Source organism: Carica papaya, chromosome 6 (genome assembly GCF_054855325.1).
Source record: "Carica papaya isolate Zhongbai chromosome 6, ASM5485532v1, whole genome shotgun sequence".
NCBI lineage: Eukaryota > Viridiplantae > Streptophyta > Magnoliopsida > Brassicales > Caricaceae > Carica > Carica papaya.
The window spans coordinates 33763587-33775722 of NC_142314.1; the positions used below are offsets into that span (position 1 = coordinate 33763587).

Below are 12136 nucleotides of genomic sequence, written 5' to 3' on the forward strand. Positions count from 1 at the left end.
TAGTTTTTTAATTTAAAAAAATAAGATAGTTAAGTTATATTTGAATATTTTAAAAAAATAATTGATTTTAAATTTTCAAATAATTAAAAATTAAATTTCTATTTTTTAATATTTATAATATGCTTTAACTGTAAAAAGACTGGAATTTAAAGTAAATGAATTAATATTTTAAATGCGTAAGTAAACGATAAAGTTAGGATTTACATTTCTTACACAGTAAATTAGAATGTCTAATAGAGTTACTGGAATATTTATTCTACAGCGATTCATAAAACAAACAATTAAATTATTGAAAATAGATAAATAAATGTCCTAAGGTGTTAACTTCTACTAGTACTTGATGAGATTCGAGAGTTAAACTACTCACAACCCTCTTATTGATCGGGATCTATATTGTGGATTTCTTGATTTGAAATAGTTAATATAAGGGTGAGTTATACAAGCTTAGTAAGAATATTACACTAATCACTGATGCGAAAAACGAAAGGTTAGTAAAAATCACAAAATAACTAACAGAGGCCTTACTTTAAGTAAATTCATTTAAAATTAAAACGTTTATTTCATACTCACCGCTACGAGTTTACCAAAATCAACCTAATAAGATAAATATTCATATGACATTATAATTTTATGTACAAGTAAACGAGATCAACAATTCTCCTTTTTACCTGCTTACTGGAACCACTGAGGGTCTATAGGAATATTCCCCTACCTGTGAACCTAATATCTAAATTTGTCAATTAACTTGGCCTTTTTTCATAACCCATCTTGTAATAGGCGTCAAACATATCATCATTTCGATACCCCGTCCAGTATGAAGGTGAACCATATCTTCCAAACTCTTCCGGTATAGGACTTCTCAGCTCTGTCTGAGTGAAATAATGCGCACAGTAAGATTATCTATGTACCAGGTTCATCTAACTTTTTCCAAGGTATCCATTAAGCTTTTTTTACATGGAATCCCAACACAAACCAGTTATCAATTACATGCTAATATTTTATGTTTCCAGATTAATGATAAATCATACAAATAAGCGTTACGTACATCAATAATATAATTGAGACATTTATTGCATGACAAACCAGAAAAGGAGAATGTGCAATGAGGTAAACCAAACAACCGAGAAAATAATTAAAACCATTAATTTAGTATGCATAATATAACAATAAGCAAATTAAATAGTACAAGAAAAAAAAAACAGTGAATCAGGGTAAATATGAATTGATCGGTTCTGACTCCACTAGTGACATGTAATTATATTTAGAATTTTTTTAATTTTTACAAAATACAATATTTTAGATTATTTAAGCATCAATTTATCGTAATAGGAAATAGGGAAAAAGATTCTTAGTAGATCGGGTTTCGAAACATCGTGTTATCTACTACGCCTCCTCACGGTCATTGGGTTTCCTGATTATTTTTCTACGAAAATTAAAATACTCATTATGTACCCAAAAATATCCCAAAAGGCCAAAATCAGTATTGACAAATTTTTCTGACAAATTTTAGGGTTTCAACAAGGCAGCGCCGCCGTGCTCCAGCGTCGGCTCCACCGCCCAAGGCAGCGGTTCACCTCGACCTAGCCAGTTTCGATCAATTTATGCCGATTTTACACGTATACTTATGAAAAATACGTCAGGGAACTTCGTTTGGTCAAAAAAGTTAAAAAAATCAAAACCTACTGGTCGGGAGGGGGTCTCCAGGTGCAGCGACTCCGCCGGTCCTCCTCCACGGCTAGGGTTCCTCTTTGGCTAACCTGCACCGGAAAAAGATGGTTAACATGGTGGTCAAATAATCGCGTAAAATAAAAAATGGGAAAGGGGTAATCGGAGAGAGTTTCAGATTTTGGCCGCGGTGGCTCGACCGAGCTTTGCCCGCAATTTTTGACTCACCCGTCGATCTGTTAGCTCCGACATGGCCATATAGAGGCTTGAGATTGAATTCCAAACGGGAAGGGGGAAAAAAGTATCTACTTTAGCATCGACTGTGGCTCTAGTGCGGCAGTAACAGAGGTCAGTTTCTTTTCTGACCGCCCTTCTTCTTCTTCTCCAGCAAGGACTGGTGCGGCTAGGGCTAAGGTTCCTTAGAATGCGATATTTAAATATCATCTCCATGTTGATCTGGATCGTCTGTGCGGGGACAAGTGGCTCTCTCCTGTCCGTTGGATCTCTCTTATACATGGAATGAATCTGGACCGCACAATCGGATTGAATCGACTGTTCAATCGTACACGAAGGGAAAACCTATCTGAGTCGTCCGTACGCGCGGGACGTGATCTAGACCGTCAGATTACTCGTGTGGTGCCGATGTTAATGTGTTTTTCCACGCAGCGAGCTCAGGGTTGTCGTGGTTGCTGAATAACCCGTCTCGCGTGATTAAATTTTTCTTTTTTACGATTTTACCTTATGTTTTCAAGTTTTCTTTTAAAAATACATCTCTTATTCAAAATTTTACCCGTTTGCTCCAAAATTATTTTCAATTTCATCCATAATTCATTTTTTTCCTCAAAAATTTAATAAAATTTAAATTGAAATAATTTTTTAATTATTTATATATTTAATAACTGAAAAAAAAAATTATCTTGAATTAATTTTTGGATCCGGTTATTATGTTAACTATTTATTTTTTGAAAAAATTAAAATTTTAAAAGTATATGTGAAATAGTAAGAAAATATCGGAAAATAGATTATGATGAGTATGAAACAAATTTAGTAATTCAAACTAATTTAATAATTTTGCAATGAAACAAGAAAAAAAGAAAATTGGAAGATGGAGAGGAATGTTCACCGTTCACCGTGCACAGTGCATGATTGTGATGGTGGTGGGTGGGTTCCATGGATTGTTTGTCATGTGGCCAACATTTTTACGATAATCATGATACTGAATTTGGAATCTTCAATCGTACCATCTGCCCATGTGAATTTTGTTTTGCTTTTCGTGTAATTAATTATCAATTAAATGTCAGATTACAACTATTAACATATATATATATATATATATTTATATAAAGAATTCTGTAAGGATGGTGGTAGTCCAACTTGATGGTGCTTGCTATTCAATAAATACACATACTCGGAGGAAAACATTTTGTACATACATACATACATACATACATACATATATATATATATATATATTACAAACACAAACACATTTATATATGTCCTGTATTTTTCATGTGTATTTGTGTGTGCGGTAAAAATGGTAGAGTTTATCCCTCCTCCTCCCGGGATATAACACGGTTGATGCGATGAGATTTGATTTCTTGTTCTACCAACGACAATAATAAGGTCAGGGTGTTAAGTTAATCTTATAATTTACTAGTTATAATTTACTACTTACGATTTAATATTTTTTAAAAAATAAAAGTTGCATGTTTAGCGAAAATAACTTTTAGTTTTTGGGTTTCAAAAGTACTTTTACAAAAATTTAGTAAAAAATAAAATATTCTTATTAATTGTCTGAAACCAAAATAAGTTTAAATTTAAAAACTATAACATGTAAGTTTTAGAAAATAATTTTACTTTTTACTAGAAATTTATACATAAAATGATAAAAAAATTATTTTCACCGATACGGTAGTTTAGTAGTTAAAATTCTTATATTTTACTTAAAAGTCATGAATTCAAATCTCACTGAAAACACAAGAGTTGTTACTTACTTGATATGTACATTATAAGTTGGTGGTGATTGATATATCATGTTTGACTTATTAATGTTAAATATTTAACTCCTTATTGTTTGGTTTTAGAGCCATGACGCAGTTGAACAAAAAAAAAAATGATCTACCCAGTAAGTTTTTTTTATTGGAATATCTACGATGATGCCAAGAACCTGATCTAATTTGAGAGCATTTTTAAGACTAATAGCAAAAACTATAAGTGCTCCAAACAATGACTTAATTGTGGTGAAGATTTAATATGATGTCACATATATGATGAAAGTCATCTTCTAAAGAAATATGAAACTACTTTTGGGATTTATAGTCCTAAAGGAGATTGATATTATTGTATTAACTTGAGATTACTATAGCACAACTATGCTATAATTGTCAACTATCTACTCATATTCCCAACTTTGCATATTAAAAAATGTCTCATTGAATTGTTAGTCGTATAATTAATTTAGTAATTAGTGGGTGTATTATTTTATAAGATCATGAGTTTAAAATTAAACTATTGTTCTTTAAATATGTTTATTTAGATATAATTAATATATGTATATCATTTAATTAGTAGATATATATATGTATATTACTAAAAATGAACAAGATAACCAAAATATGCTCACATTAAAACTGGGGGAACTGAAGATATTTGGGGATTGGTCCTACTGGGCACGTAAATGTTTGGTTGAGGTTAGCAGAGGCTTGAAGGTGAAGTTATGGAAAGGATGGCAACAGCAATTATTATTGCGGCCAACACATTCAACAAGCGCCATTACTATTGCCGGCTAACTTGCTCTTATTTTAAACTTTATCATATACAAATATAATAATAATAATCTCTCTCTCTCTCTCTCTCTATATATATATATATATATATGTACACACACACACACATATATATATATGGTTGTTTAATGGTGCACATCAGATGTTCACGTGAAAGATAAGATACTTATATTTACAACTGCAAGTTTGTGGAGAAGATCACATTATGAGATTTGAACACCACCTAAATTATTATTATTATATATAATTTCTTTTTATAAAAAATTTAAAATTGATTAAAATTAAAAAAAAAAAATACAGAGAATAAAATGTACCAAATTTGAAAAAACATAAATTTGTAAACTACTCATGTGAAATTGAATTATATTCTTCCCTGTGAAATTCCTTGCAGCTTCTGTGAAATTCATCAAAATAAATTCTTCCCTAGGGTTTCAAATTAATTCTGACAATTTAGTATTTTTTTATTATTATTATTTAGAAAATGTTCTTCATTGTTTTCTTTTTCGAAATTCAATTTTCTTTGGCTTTAAAAATTTCAAACCAGACCCAACGAGAAGAACAATTACTAAATTGCAATTGCTGTGCAATTTGATTTACAAACTAATAGGATATAAAATGGAAAAAGAAAATGTTAAATATTAAATAATATCAGAAAGTGGAAGGAACAGAAATGGTGGATACAACAAATTCATCCCTAACCTTAAGACACTTTCTGATTTTTCAGCCTCTCTTTTCAATTCAACCCATTTCTGATTTTTCACTTCCTAATTTTGGGTCGTTTTTTATTTTTATTTTCTTAAAATGGATGCTTTATAAATTTTCTCCTAATCACTTTTTAATTTACTTTTAAGAGAAAAAAAAAAAAAAAAACAGTGATAGAATTTTTATGCGTACATGCATGACACTAGTAAGAAATATTCAAACCAATCTAGGAAAGGATCAATGGAGGACTGTTCCTCACCCTCAAACTGGTTCGATTTTGCTGTCAGCCTCTGTCTGAACCAAACGGTGTCGTTTCATTTCCACCTTCTGGTTATTCTAAAGGCTAATTTACTCTCCTCTCTACACAACCAAATCAAAACAAAAACCATTTTCAATGCACAAAAAGTACAATCAGAACAATCAATTCTTCTCATCTTCCTCCTTCCCTAGAACAAAATTATTCAACTCGATTAACGAAAAACAATCGAGAGAAGATGAGATGATGTCCGAGGCTGCTTGAGGGACAATTCATGGAAGAAATTTTGAAAAAAAGTCCCCTCAAAAGGCCCGAATAAGATTACGTCAAGTATGTTGACGATCCTAATTAATCTATGCCTCCTAACTAAGCCTAAATATGACAGTCACTTTATCAGGCTACTCAAAGAGGCAAATCGTCGGCTATTTCTGCAATCACCAAAATCATTCGAAACCCTAATCCGAATCTCAAACCAAAAAAAAAAAAAAAGCACAAACAGAGATGGAAGACAACCAAAAGAAACAAAAATAACATACAAGACGAAGAAGACTAGTGACGGCTGCTTTGCCAGCAGAAGTACCTCCGCCACTGAATCTGCTGGTGTTTTATACTTTTATTTTGACAAGAAACGAGAGCTAGGGTTTTTCAACTGAGGAGATTCGAGGGGGTGTCATATAATGACTGTCATGTCCTCAAGATGGTTCCGAAAATTACAGGTTTACCACTCAGTTACATGCCGTTATTGGAATTTTTTTGGAAAAAAAAAATTATTTAATTGAGATAATACATTTTAAAAAAAGTTTAAGTTGCTGACTCACTATTTTTTTTTTTCAAAAATAACTTAAATTTTTAAATTTTACCTGAACATATTATTATTGTCAACTATATATCTAATACCATTAAATAATTTTTTAATAAAAAATATTTTTGTGTGAATATCAATTTTTAAAAATATTATTAGCATCACGTTCATTTCGTAGTTAACAATCTTTATATCACTTCTTTTTTTTTAATTCATTTTTTATATCTTTAAATAATTATAAATTTATAAAATACTATAAAAATGACATAAAACTAAATTACTTTATCCTATTTAAATAATAAAAATTACACGTTATAATTATAAATAATTATTAAAGACGTCAAAAAATTGAATATATAGATATTAATAATTTTAAATCTTAAATGTACTTATTAATATCTATATATTTATTTTTTTGGCATCTTTAATAATTATTTATAATTATAACATGTAATTTTAAAGTAAACATCAAAAATTTGAGTTGTACCAAATGTTTGTTAATTTTTATAGAAAATTTTTAAGTAACTGTTATTTGCATTTCAACTTAACTTTTAAATACAAATGATTTACTCTTTAAAAAAAAATTTAAATTAATAATACTTAGACATAAAACATTTGATCGTGTTATACGGATTTATTATAAAGTATCTATAATTATAGTTGAGGTAATGGGTCAAACATTATTGTAGAGCGATGATAATCTTAGGAAGGAATCAACGGAGGCTAAGATTAAAATCTTAAGAAGGCTTTGTAATAGATAAACTACGATGAAATCAAGAACAAACAACGATTATAAGATTATCGTCAACGGAGTTTAACAAAATTATAAAGAGAATGAATCTTAAGCAAAAAAAAATTGAGAGTTATAGAAGAGTAAAATTAGCGATTTGAATTTTACTCAATTTGGAGAGTTCCACCTGTTACATTTAGATAAATTTATGAATTATTATAATAGTTAATTTGATACTTATATGTCCAAAAAATTAATGAATTAAGTTATTAGTTCAAAAGTTATTATAGGGTTACAAAAAATTGTATCATATTTGCCTTTAGATTTTATTTCTCCAAGCTTTATGGATATTATTCTATGCATATTACCATTAGAATTTCTCAAAGTGTGTTATAATTTTTATATCAATATATTCGTTGATTTTGCAATCTACAATTCATTAATGAAAACATATATATATATATATATATATGTAAGCACGAATGCTTGTATATAATTTCATAGTGTGACTGATAAATACATTTTTATGAATTTAAAGATTAAATTTGAATATTTATCTTCACAAATAAATACTAAATCATCTTAAACACATGATTTTAATTATATATATATACATATACACATACATTTAGGGACTGCAATTCATCTCATTTTATGAAAGACCTGAATTTTCATTAGAATTTGAAAAGAAATTATTTTTGATCTCTATAATTATCGGGTTTGTTTAAGCTTAAATATAATTAATTTAATAACAGAAGTTCTTAATTAAAAAAAAATTAGACAGAAAATAAGAGTGAATTACTCAAATACAAAACAAAATAAATTCAAAATATTATTATACACCGAAGGCCAATGATAACAATGTACTCAATCAATTGGTCACAATATTAACAATAATAATAATCTTAGTAATAATAACAAAAAAAAAATTAAATCTCGCAATCGATCAGGTTAAAAACCTTCTCAATCTCATCCCCTTCTGCCTCTCCAGCTCGAGACGTTTGAATTCTTCCATCAACCCATTCAATTACAAATCAAAATGGAGTAAAAAAGAAAAATCAAAATGGGTTTATGTAAATCAGATCATTTAGAAGAAGAATCCGAAGGCAAGAGCGACGAGAGAAGCAAACACGGTGGGGACGAAAACGGCGGCGTCAGAGGCAGGAGAGGGGGCTGGAGCCTCTTGAGCAGCGACGTTTTGGACCACAGAAGCGGCCATAAAGACCACAACAATGGCCATGAACAATCTCATTTTCATCGCCTCCATCGATGAAGATTTTCTTCTCGTCGAGAGAATTTTCCGGGGAAAGTCGAAGTTAGAAAATCGGGAGAGGGTGAAAAAGAGAATGCGAGGAGGAGTGGTGGGGAGATGGGAAGAATAAATTAGGGTTTATATAGGTGGCGGAGGAGAGAGAAAAAAGGGTCAGCTGCCCGGAGAAACCGTTTGTTCAACCACATACACGCCTGAGAGTTGCCCAAACTAACCGGTTGTCGACAGGGTGGCCATTGTGTGTCATGGTGCTGTACAGCTGTCGCCAACGGTTTGCGATCATTATTGCGTGCTTTGGTGGGTCCCATTTCCTTTTTTTAAGCAAATAACTTTATCAACATCCACTCTTTATTCGCCACGTCCAATATTTTTAAATTTAAAAAATAAATGAGTGAAAAGACATTTTTGCCCCCAAACTACGGCATGTTCCACGGCCATACTTCAAAATAGCTGAGGGTATTTGGGATTTTCACAGTACAGATATTTCGTGTGTGTTAAGATTTTCAAATATTGAATTTGGTGAGCGGCACTTATTGAATTTTGCTACATTGTTCTGCTAATTAAAATATTATTATAATCAAGACGTCCAATAATTATTGGAATTTTATTTAATGATATATTATACTATAAAGAATTGAAACATTATTATATATACTAATGAAACAAATTTTTTGGAAAAAAAATTTGAATTAACTGATTTCAAAAATATAATAAATTCATATATTAATTAGTTACATAATATATATATCAATTATAATAAATAATAACAATAATTTCTAAATAAAAATACCCATAAGGGTATAATCTGATTATTATTTATAAATTTTTTAAATATATATATATAATAATTATAGTTGATAAGATTCTATCTTTAAATGCATGAAAACAAGAGGACAAAATAAAGCAATATAAATTCTACAATTTTCAGAAATTATATTTTTACAAGAATACAAATTTGTTTCACGGGCGACAATCTACGGCCATGTATCCCATTAACAATTTAAACATGTTTTTGGTGAGAACATAATGTACATGAAAATTTAGTGAACCGTAAATTCATATATATATATATATAATATTATAATTACATAATGTGTATATAATACCTCATCGCAACATTAAAATATATTTCAGTGTCATTTTATAATAATTTTATTTTAACTTACACAATGCTTTATATTTAACTAGGTATTAATATAATATTCACTTATTATATATGAGTTATAATATATAGTGTAATTAATGATATTCTTAACAATTGGTCGAGCGATGTATTTTTTTATTTATTTATAAAAAATTAATTAATCTATATGTAAATATTAATAACAAAAGTGTATGAGATTATTAAAATTAATAAATGTGTTAAGAAAATAAGAACATTTTAAGTTATTATTTAAAAAGTTAATAAGTTACACATTTGAATAAACTACTAATTGCAAAAATTAAATACTTTTTTTTAACACGAAAAAATATTTATATAAATATTTCATAACGTATATTATTATTACATACATAATGTTAATTTTAAGTGTGTATATTAATACAAAATAAAGTAAATTTATTGAATAAAAAATAAGAATATAAGAATTCGAATTATAAAAAAAAAAAATTTACAACATAATTATAACACATGTCTCTCATTTTTCATTTAGCAAGAAAAAAAGAGAGATGAAAAGGTGTTGGTGATGATTATAAGCAAACAAAAGTTAAGTGTGATTACCATGTCGGTCCATGCCTATTTACATAAACCAAGAGTTATGCGAAGGAAAATATTAAAGTCTCAAAATGAAAATCATAAAATTCTATTTATTATTTCAATTATTTACAAAATGATTAATAATTACATCATTAATAATGAAAATACGTAATATGTTAAATTAATAATTTTAATTTTATATTTTTATAAAAATAATTAATCAACCGACTAAAAAATATTTGGTAAATTTAAAAAAATAAATTATGTATAAACTAGTAAATTGAAACGAAAAATAAAAATTAATTGGTCAAAACATACGTACCAAAACAAAAATAATATATTGTATATCTATATATATATTATGTTAATCAAGTAAATAATTACCAAAATATATAGTTCTAAATTTTGTAATTCATATCATAATGATGGTACGTTGAAGAAGATGATATAAATGTTAGGCACTGTTGCTGAAATGTTTGACTTTGACCAGGCTATTATCTGGATTGTAATTATGATTAATTCAGCTTCAATTCAAATTATTCGCTCTTAACCCAAATTAACTCACTAATCTCTAATTTATTTTCATAAGCTAGTTTTATAATTTTCTTAATTGATTTAGGGGACGTGAGATGACAAAAATACCCATCGCTCTCCATCTATTCTCTTATCAAAATTATTTATTATTTTTGTGTGGTTTTAAGAATTAACTTTTTCAAAATTTTAAAAATCATTAATTAAAATAATTAATTACTTAATTGGGTGAATAATGCAATTTATTTATTTTTAAATCCACATATAATTGGGGGTGGGGTCCATTTTATGCTCCATATACGTTGAACGTTAAAACTCGTGCCTTCACACCAGTAATGCACACAGTTTGATACAATATAATATAATATATTTATTTAAAATAATATAATATATATTTATTTAAAAATTGTCTACTTGTGACCAAAGAGAGAGCAAACAAGAAGTAAAAAAAATAAATACTAATATAAATTTTACTAATTTGAATTTTTTAATCAATTAATTAATTTTTAAATAAATAAATTATAATATAAGATATTCGTAAACTCATATAAATTAGATTCGACTATTTAGATAAAATACTTAAATATTAATAAATCTAAAAAAAAAAAAAACATTAAAAACATGCACATATAGGGTTATAAAAGTGTAAAAGCTAATTTTTACCATAATTATGTTTTCCCTATGTAATTAAGGCAAGATTGCACGTGCTAATTTTGTCTATTTATGTCTAGAGATTCTCTAAAATTCACGTGTGTTGTAATAATTAATTAGTTGAAATTGATTAGTGTAAAAATAATTAATTTATACTTTTGTATAATAACATTTTTTAGTATCTCAAAATATTTTTCTTCTTAATTCTAATGGATTATTTTTAGATGGCTTTGTTGTTTAATTAAAAATATGAAATTTTAATTTATCTATTTCAATCTTATACACACATATATATGTATATATTAAAAGTATTATTAGATTTGTTTAGTGTTATATAATATATAGTGATTTTTTTTATTTTATAAAATAAGAGAGTTTAGCTAATTTTAAAATTATTTGGTAACTTATAATATTTATATATTTAAAAAATTAAATTAAATATGTACGTGGGTGATAAATATAATAAGATATATACACGTATCATAAATAATATTACCCTTTGATAGTTGGTATTTTTTCAACACTTACACATTGAATAAATAATATTACCATTGAATAATAATAAATTCGGATCAAGATAGATTTCGTAAAAATCAAACTTGATTTTTTTAACGAAACTGAAATTTGACTCGCCCTAATCAAGTAAAACAAAAAACTCACTTACATTAAGCTTGATTCAAATAGAATTTAATTTAAAATTGTAACAAAATTAATAGATGGGAACGAGTTTCACGGGTCATGATTCTTTTTTTGACGTTCACAAGGAGAATGTATATCAAACTTTCTAAATATTAGTAAAATAATTTATTCATAAAAAAATTATAAAATATACAGATTACAGTAAATAGCTTACTCTAATCGATATATATATATATATATAAATTAAAAATATAAGAAATAGTTATATGTATGTATATATAAATGTATTACATTATATATATATGTGTGTTTGGATTGAGTTTGATTCGTAAGATTAAATTAAATTTAAACTTCATTTGATCTGAGCATGTATATGCTACAATATGAAAATAGTCAACTTTAACC

The 12136-nt window shown here is 27.5% G+C and overlaps 2 non-coding genes and 1 pseudogene across 2 annotated transcripts; all 3 read right to left on the reverse strand.

Annotated features, from left to right (window-relative positions):
- Positions 1-5366: 5366 nt before the first annotated feature.
- LOC148253551 (small nucleolar RNA snoR138) lies at positions 5367-5503 on the reverse strand. Its single transcript, XR_015812984.1, has one exon. It is a non-coding gene; the product is annotated as a small nucleolar RNA snoR138 (small nucleolar RNA).
- A 153-nt stretch (positions 5504-5656) lies between these two features.
- LOC148253552 (small nucleolar RNA U19) lies at positions 5657-5790 on the reverse strand. Its single transcript, XR_015812954.1, has one exon. It is a non-coding gene; the product is annotated as a small nucleolar RNA U19 (small nucleolar RNA).
- Positions 5791-7751: 1961 nt separating this feature from the next.
- On the reverse strand, positions 7752-8327 carry LOC110814932 (arabinogalactan protein 13 pseudogene; annotated as a pseudogene).
- Positions 8328-12136: the final 3809 nt, after the last annotated feature.